Below are 10,075 nucleotides of genomic sequence, written 5' to 3'. Positions count from 1 at the left end.
TGAGAAGAGGGAGCACAATTTTTCCGTGTTCCGGAAGTACGTAAGATTTTTCCAATAATAAGGGATACTTTATGCTGGTTTGGATAACACGTCCACGTCTACATTTGTAAGGTTTTCGCGTTTTCATTTTTTTTTTTTTTAAGACCAGCGTCTGGTGTACTGTTCATGGGACATGAACAGTAAAAAAGAGTGAACAGTAATTTTTTACACATTTAAAAATTATTTTGTTACAGTATTTTCAGTTTTCAGTTATAGCAATAAGTTCTATCCAAACAGACCCTTTGAGTCGGGAGGACTACTTCTGTGTCCTTCCAATTCTATGATATTAGCCCTTTAAGACCAGTCTATTTTTAACGTAAAAATGTAGTAGAACTTAGAGAATGTTACAATGAAGTGTTTGGTGTTGCCACACTACCCTTTTAAGAAAGAATGTGGACACATGTATTTATGGGTCAGACTTAGATCCAGTGTTTAGTAATACTGGATCCGTTAAAATGACGATATGTGTCTACTATTAAATATGTGTTACTATCTGACCGGGTTTAGTGCACTGAACCAAGCCAAGTCTGTGTTTTATAATTTAGTGATATTTCTTTTTCTTTGACTTTTTATTTATTTATTTGTGAGTTGTGTTAACGGGCACATTAAGGTGCCTATTAACAACTTTTTTGACTTTTTTATGACCATTTTTTTGTCTTTTTTGCAATTTTATGTCATTTTTCTAACTTTATAAATATTTATGTGTTTTTTTAGCTCATATTTTTTAATTACATAGGACCCACATTAAGGAAATCTTAACAAGCACACATGGTGCTCGTTAACATTTCCTTTATTTATTTAAAGGTTATTTAATAAAAACTAATATTGATCAACTAAATTATCATGTCCCATGCTCTCATCAACTTATATTTGGTATCGATGGAAGGTTTAGTTTATAAAAAATTTAAAATTTAAAATCGAATATCATTAGTGTCATTTGAAAATTCTACTTTATATAATTTAAAATTATGGTTAATATAATTTAATCAGTTGGTACTCAAATGTTTTTCTATGTACTAACAAAAATCAAGTGCCATTTTAAAATTTCTTTATCTTATTTAATATTGTGTCGAATGTAATTTAGTCATGTAATCCTCACATATGATTTTTCTATCTAATATTAAATATGTAAGGAGAACCATTAGATTTGGCTCATGAACAATACAATAAAAGTTAGTCATTCATTTTTCCTTCAATTATTTTCCCATGGTATAGATGGTATTTGATCCATATTCAACTAAAATAACTATTTTCCTCTTGGCGAATTCATTACCTTCATTAATTTATTCATCTCTTTGTGCTTTCTCTGATCAAACTATAAATTATTAGGGAATCATGCATAGCACTGAATATAGAGCCACCTAACAAACCTATTTTATCTTATTCAATACTAAAAATCATACCAATTGAACCAACTAAGCATTGACTATTTGATTTTATCGTTTTATGTAAATTAAGAAAAAAAAATTGAGTAAAAAGAATTATTTAATTAAGTTCACGATCTAGTTATATCCTTTGTTTTTCAAGGATTTCTTAGCTTAATGCTTAAGTGGTATGATCATCTCTATATCTGTACAAATGTTAATATATTTAAAAGATAAAGCTAGAGTTACTTTTCAAGAAATTTTCCTTCTAAAGTGGATTGAAAATTTCACCCATATATATATAAAATCCAATATTGGATTATAATATACTCAAAAAATCTATATATAATCAAATTATTGAATTCATATTTTGAAAATCCAACTTGTAGACACTTGATTTTGCACCCATAATTTAATCTCGGAAGATGACTAGAATAACCATCATATACCCAAAATTTAGTATTGCATTAAATGCATTAGTTTATTCATTGCATATCATAAAAATGATCTTGAGATTCTAACGGTTGTGACGTATGTCCAATTCCCAAATCAGACCGTTAGATTGAAAGATATCAGATGATCAAGTTTTCACGATCTGCCTGCATTTTGTTTGGGTGGAACTGATCACGCATGATTAATTTTAATTAATTCTTATTGGTTAAACAATTAAAATTAATTAAATAATTATGTAATTGGTTGTTGGTTAGTGTAAAAAATAAGCATGCTTGCATGGGAATAAAGTGAATATTCAGATAATAAAGAAATTGTGGATAATTAAGTCTTTTTGGAATATTTATCCATCAGATAATTATTACTTTAAAGACTTGAATATTAAGAAAAAATTGATTAATTTTTAGAATATGAATTAAAAATGTGTCTAGTTGCAATTCCCGGCTCAAAAATCATAAAAAAAGAGTCCAAATTGAACCAAAATTGAAAAGGGGGTTTGACACCCAAGAGGGCCAGTCAGCACTCTTGGAGTGCCGATAGGCACTTCCCAAGTGCCAATTGGCCCAAATGCGTGGCTCGGCCCAGGAACCTCCTGATTAAAATAAAACCTGTCTTTTTCGAATTTTTAGAGATAAAGACACATTCCAATTCATATTTGATCTTATTTAGCTTATTTTTCAAGCATCTCAACCTCTAAAGACACGTTCCCCTTCTATTTTGGACTTCTTTGCTCCCCTTACGTTAAAGACATCCTGAAAGCCTTGGCTTTAAGAACTATTTTGTAAGTCAAATATTTTAGATCTCAAAGAGGTGAAATTTCTTTGATTTCTAAAGTGTTCTTCCATTGAAGGGTACGCTCATGCAAGTAAGTATTTAATTTTGTTCTTGTGTTTATTTTTCTTTTCTCTTAATTGATATGTTGTGTTGTTCATTTCATGGTTTTTGATAATATATGTTTGATTTAATTATGATCTTGTTCACAATTCATATATGCCATGTTTATATGCTTAGTTGGAATTGTCTTTAACATATGTGTGATTTAATTCTTCTTTACTTTCAAAAATCTACAATTAATTAGCAATTTTTTTTTATAAAAAAAAAAAAGATCTGTATTTTCACTAAATACATATCTGAAAAAAAATGAATTTTTTTTTTGGGTCAAAAACAGATCTGTATTTTCATTAAATACAGACCTGAAAATTTTCTAGTAAAAAAAACAGATTTGTATTTTCATTAAATATAGATCTAAAAAAATTTCTGATACAAAACATATTTGTATTTTCATTAAATATAAATCTAAATTTTTTTTTTCTGAAATAGTTATTTTTCTTAAATAAAGAAACTGCAAATTTTGAATTTTCAAAGAATGAATTAATAGTTAGGTTAAAGCTTTTTTTATATCATTCTATAAATATGTGATGCATGCATAATAGATTTGAATTATGAATATGAATCATCTTTTAGAAATCCCATTTTTTTATCCCTTACAAAACAAATCTAACTTTTATTAACAAAAACCCATTTTTTTTATTCCTTACAAAACAAGTCTGATTTTTATTAACCAAATCCCTTTTTTATCCTTTACAAAATAGAACTAATTTTTGTTCATCAAATTTCATTTTTCTCAACTTTAAAAAACAGATTTGATTTTTCTTTGAGAATAGGGCAAATTCATAATACGAATTTGTTTAAATTAATTTTGTCAAGTAAGTGTTTGTTATATGTGTTACAACATATCATTCAATGACATACAAAAGGGTATATAATGGTCATTAGAGTCTAGAAGACAAGACTTTGTTTGGGCGGAATGGGTGCCTAACACATTCTCATTCTATAACCTAGCCCTCGAACTTAGTTTTTTGGATAGTAGACTAGTGTTTTATCTTTTGTTTTGGTAGATTGTAACTAGGATAAAAACTTTGTAATTTCTACATAGATTGTATTAGGACCAAAGCCTTGTAAAGTTATTCTACCAATATGTAATTGTATAATCAATTAATGAATTTGAGGTATTTTTGGACATGTGAATTGTATATTATGTTTTCTTATTTGTTTATATAAAAAAATAAGTGGCGACTCCACATAATTACCCAAAAGAGAGGTGCCTTAAGCACCCAAATCACTTTTTGAGAGCACCCTTTCAAGAAGCGCGGTCTCTCACACAATCATTGAATTAAATGTTTTATATGTTATTAACATATATGCCAATTTTCATGCCAATTGGATGTAATTTTCATTATACATATAGTTTTATTTTTTTGATATGACATGGGTAGTTTTATTTATTTATTTGTTTTTAGAATGTGGGATTTTTTTTTTTCTATTTTTGATAGGAATAGGGTAGTGGGAAGTTTTTTTTTTTGTTAAATTTTTTTATGTGATAAACATTGGGTAAGAACTTGGCATTTATCTATTACCTAGTGGGGAGTTTTTACCTTGTGAATTTTTTTTTGTTTTTAAATTTGGTCGATTTATGATTTTAACCTCATTTATTATGCTTTAGGAATAAGAATAAGTTAATTAAACTAGAGGTATTTTTGGAAGTAAAAAGGTAGTAACTAACTTTTCAAATCCTCTTAATATATAGAGATTAGCAACTTGCAGTGCATGAAAAAAAAATTAACATAATATAATTTTGCCCTTTTTTTTTTGTCTAAATTACACCACAGAAGTTTTAAGAGATGAGATTAAATTCTATAATGATGTGGTGTAAAACCCAAATTTTATCCCTCTAATTCCAACATGTCACATTATCGTATTACATATTAAAGAATAGGCACAACTACTCCTAATCGATTCTAATACCCATTTGAAAATCCAACTCAACTGTGAGTTTATTGAGATGTTATCAACATGTCACATTATCATATTACATATTAAAGAATAGCCACAACTACTCCTAATCGATTCTAATACCCATTTGAAAATCCAACTAAACTGTGAGTTTATTGAGACGTTATTATGTGTGATAAAATGTATTGAGTTTTAGGTAAAAAGCAAGTAATGTGATAATCTCTTATTGGCCCCATTCTTACCAAATTCAGCCTCGAGATGAGATCCAACAGTTAAAAAAAAACAACATTAAATACTTATTGCTTTCCACTTCCTTACCAAATAGCATTTTGTTCTCCCCCTCCTTATTTATTGTTTTCCACCTTTAACCCCATCATCTTCAACAAAACAACATCAGGTAAGAGTGTAACAGCAATCGCATCAGCTTATGCAAAATCTTGTAAAATACAAAAAGTAGTCAATTTTACACATTTTGAATAAAAAAAAACACCTACATCAGTGGATGTAAAATTATGCATAAATGCACAAGTGCTATAGTAACCGTGCATATATGCACGGTTACTATAGCTCGTGCATTTAATATTTTAGTATTTTTTGGTAGTGTTGGGTCTGTGAGAGAGAGGAGTAATGAGTAAGGAAATAATAAAAAATTTTAAGAGAATAAATATTTTATTACAGCTTCTTAGTCTGAATCATGGTTAGAGCGAGTTCAGGAATAACACATTCAGTAACGGGTTGAACGTTTGAGTTGAGATCAAAAAACTACTACTAGACTAGTAGTTGAGTGCTCCTTGTTGTTCGGATCTTGACTGGTGAGGAAAATGCATCCTTCTGTAATATCATTTCCGCTTTCCTCCAAACTCCAATCTTAGACAAAAAGGGGCATTCTTACTCAAATCGCACGAAAGGCATCGCTCAAGGCAGCCCCCTCTTTTGGATGAATGGGGTGGTTTAGAAGGCGCTTTCCGATCTACGGTCCCTCGGAGCAAGGGGTTAGGCAGGTAGTATGGGCCCTCTGACTTCCAGCTCCCTTGTTTCACTCTAGCCCGATCACACCGAGGAATTCCTAATTCTTACACGGATGAGACTGATCACACCTTTCTCCCGCTCCTGGAATTCCTTAAAGTTTATTAATGGAGGCGAAGATTGGCAAAGTTCATCATTCGACTATTTTGGCTTCTCGGATTCTCTTGTTCCAGCAATGTCCAATTCTACTTTCAAACCTGAAAGTCCTTATTGCAGTGCCATTCTATTCCGAAAGTCAGGCATGTCAAGATCCAAATTCGAATTGGTTCCTGGTCCTGGTCAGAGACCACTGTGTTCACGCCGGCGGTCCAACAAAGAGGCGAAGTAGTGGTATCTTTCTTTCCATTACGAACGACACGCTTCGCTTGGTTAACATTATCTTTGTTTTTCTCGATGCTTTGAATAGGGCTTTTCTAAAAAAGGGGTTGACAGGAGGGGTCCAGTGGTCCATAACCATTCTCCTACCCATTTATGTAATGGTCGGCATTCCTACGTGCTCCTCCTTGCCCCCCTACTTAAGAATCCAAGGGTGCCCATAGATATGTAGAATAGATAGACTGATGTAGGTGTTTTGTAAAAATGAGTGTGTAAAATATAAAAAGTAGTTTTTTTGTGCAAAATAGACGAAAAGTTTGCATGAGTTGATGCGGTTGCTAGTCTTGAATCTTAATTACTTTGCAAAAAAGGGTATAGAAAAATAAAAAAGAACAGGTGGTGTGTGGGAGGGAGTGAGAGGAAGGGATTGCAAATGCAATCAAATGGAAAATGGAAAATTGCGACGGGGGAGTGGAAACAATTAGAGCAAGACTTAGGTACAGTACTTAGATGTTGTTCCTTAGATTCCCCTTTCAAGATTTTGCTATGTGGATTTTTCCTCATGGGATGGAAGTGTATTTTTTAATTAAGCAACCACGTGACTGAATCTTAAAAGGGGAATCTAAGGAATAACACCTAAGGTACTGTACCTAATCTTTGTCCAAACAACTAAACCCCACAACTTTCATGTTAAATATTGGAGTGAGATTTTTTATTTTTGATTTCCCAAAGATACATAGACACACACAAAAAAGAAAGCTCAAATCCAAAAGATGCAGTAGTATGTAATCAAATGAAACCCACAACTACTCTATTAATATATGTGATGCGAACCTCAATTGACACGCTTTGAGACCCAACAAAAATATTGGAATATTTAACCCAGGAAAGCTAAAAATCAGATTTATGATAGAAACCCTAACCCAACGTTTATAATTGAAACGTGAACCAAAGGTATAAGTTGACCTTGACTCAATGATTATAAAGAATCACGAACCAAATGTATAAAGTTTGAACGCTACAAGGAAGAATCCTTGATAAGTTCACAGTTCTTGAAGAACCAAAAGAGAGCAAAGCCTCACATTTTCTGATTTTTATTCAATAATATTCTAAAAAACGTTTACAGACTTCAGGGCCTATTTAAGGACTCCACAAAACTTGACGGACAAGAAAATATATTCTAAAATAACTCCTAATTGATACCTTACCATATCAGGAATCAAGTTTGACCTAAAAAGCATTAAATGCACCTAAAAACAAGGAAAATACCTAAAAAACGTACTAAATAATAAAACCCTAAATAAAAGTTGATTTGGTCTGAAATTAGCAGATCCAAAATAGGAAAAAATCTGCCTTAACTGATACAGATCTGGAAAGTCAATCAGCCATTAATTCATACCATAAATCACTCCCAATTAAGTTAGATCAGCCCTAAATAGCTTGAATTAAATTTACTACACTTTCATCTTCCTTTGGGCCAAGCTTGGAACATCCTGCGTTAGAATCAGCCCAAATCTCTTGAATCAGCCCATTAAGTGCTTCTTGGATCTTCTTGGATCTTGCTCTTGTAATAGGCCCAACTGGAACATGCAATGGATCCTTGAATGCTTGTTGATTCTCATTAATATGCGTCATAACTTTGGATATGTGAGATGGATTGCACTTCACATCAAAAATTTTTGTTGCTAAGTCTTTTACACCATGTTATATTAGATGGGAAAAGTTAACAGACGCTTTAAGGATATTAGTTTATAAAAAAAAATTTTAAAATTTTTTTATGGGAAAAAAAATATTTTTGATAATTTTACATTTTTCATGAAAGTGATATCAAAATTTTTCTAAAATGATTTATTAATATATAGCACCTTAACGTTATCCAAACTTGATAATAAATTATAGTTTCTTGAAAATGGTGGGTGAAAAATTTAATAAGATGCAAAGCAATAAAAAGAGAGAGAGAGATATGCTATTAACTTTTTTTTAAGAGATAAATGCTAATAATTTGGTAATGAATTGGAAAACAATAAGCATTTAGTGTTGTTTACTATTTAAAAAATAGTTTGAATTTGGTAAGGATTAGGTGTAAAACCAATATTTTATACGATCTAATAAGAGAATGCCACATCAGCATTTTATTTAAAAATCAATACATTCTACCACACCCAATAATATCTCAATAAACTCCCAATTTAGTTGGATTATATATGTGTATTAGAATTAATTGGGTATGATTATAATTATTCTTAAATATGTGATAAGATGATGTGGCATGTTGGGATTGGAGTGGTAAAATATGAGTTTTACACCATGTCCTCATGAAATTTAATCTATTTGAGAAAAGTTATGTTCATAACATTTTCACAATACTTTCGCACAAATTATATGTGGTAAGTTGTTATTGGCTGTTATGGGTGGGCAAAAAAGTAATTTAAGTTGTTGATTCAAATTAGAACAAAAAATAACTTGCCACCTATAATTTGTTGTGAAAGTATTGTGAAATGTTGTGGACGTAATACTTCTCTTACTGTTTAGATTTCTTAGAGATGTAAGACATAAATATTTGAACCCATCTTGTGTGTGTGTGTGTGTGTGGGGGGGGGGGGGGGAACATGATCAAATACATGCATAACTTTTTGTTAATGCTACACCACTCAGTATTCGTTTGGGATCTGCTTATTTTGTTGAAATTAAAAACTTTTTGTTGAACATATTGTAGATAAATGTAAAAGTTAGCTGAAATAGTACAGTGAGATCTATGAATAGTATCAAAAAGTGTAGTGAGACTCATAAATAATAGCAAAAATAAGTTGAATAGTAAAAATAAGTTAGCAAAAATAATCCATGCCAAATGAACACTCAATATTTTGTATAAATTTATATATTTAAACTTGAACCATTAGATTATACATTTTCATTATCCTTAATAGGCATGCTGAATTTTGTGTTAATCGAATGTTATTTACTGAATGATCAAATATATTACAAATAAAATAGTTATTAATAATTGTTCATTTTAATATTTTGCAACTATGAAAAATATAAAGAGGCAATATAATATCTAACCAAAAATTTATATTTTATAACTCACTTTAGTGACATATAATATATAATCAAAATTAACTTCCTAAATACAATTTATTGATATAATTGAAATTAATTTTTCAAATATTATAAAACGACATACTTACATCTTTCCATTGAAATATTGTCAAATTATATTTTCTTTAAATTGTAGAATAAATAATTTCATATAAGAACATGGGTATAATAAATATTTAAATACTTATTAAAAATTGTCCTAATTATCAAATTTCATATTTACTAATTTCTTTAAAGGACGATAGTCAATCTCATTTTATTTCGAGATAGGTTCAAGTTATACATAGCGTGCGTAACTTTGCAAAAATACACATTGTTTATACTATAGGTCACTAAGAGATATATAATAGTTAAAAAGAAAACAACATTAAATACTTATAGATGCACACTTTTTTTTTTTTTTTGATGGGCATTGATGCCCATCATTGCCAAATTAGTGGCATTTTCTTTCTCCCTCTCTCCTTATTTATTGTTTTCCACCTTTAGCTCCACCATCTTAAAAAAAGAAAAAAGAAAAAAAGAAAAAAGAAAATAGAGGTGGCTTGCTTGGGAGGGAGGGAAAGGAAATAGGAACCTCAGATCCAAAAGATGTAGTGGTAGCATGTAATCAAATCAAACCCACAACTTATCCGATAAGTATGCATTGTTATAACTTGTATATATGAGATGGATTGCACTTCACTTCAAAAAAAATTGTTGCAAAATTTATTTCACCGTGTTAATATGTTATAAGTACTTGATAATAGGTTTTCAAAAAAAGTAGTACTTGATAATAGATTATAGTTCCTTGAAAATGGCGGATGCTCTTTAACAAGAGAGAGAACCATAGAAGTTTATTGGACACAAATAATTAGTGCATAAAAATAAATGCACTTACTTTTTATTTTTTATACAAGATTTGCATTCTACTGTAACTTAATTTAAGTATGTATATGTGTGAAGCTCTCTCTTAGAGATATGAACTTTGACCCTTACCCTTCCACATCTTA

The sequence above is a fragment of the Castanea sativa genome, chromosome 12 (genome assembly GCF_040712315.1).
Source record: "Castanea sativa cultivar Marrone di Chiusa Pesio chromosome 12, ASM4071231v1".
Taxonomy (NCBI): domain Eukaryota; kingdom Viridiplantae; phylum Streptophyta; class Magnoliopsida; order Fagales; family Fagaceae; genus Castanea; species Castanea sativa.
Note: the sequence above shows the minus strand (reverse complement) of the source record.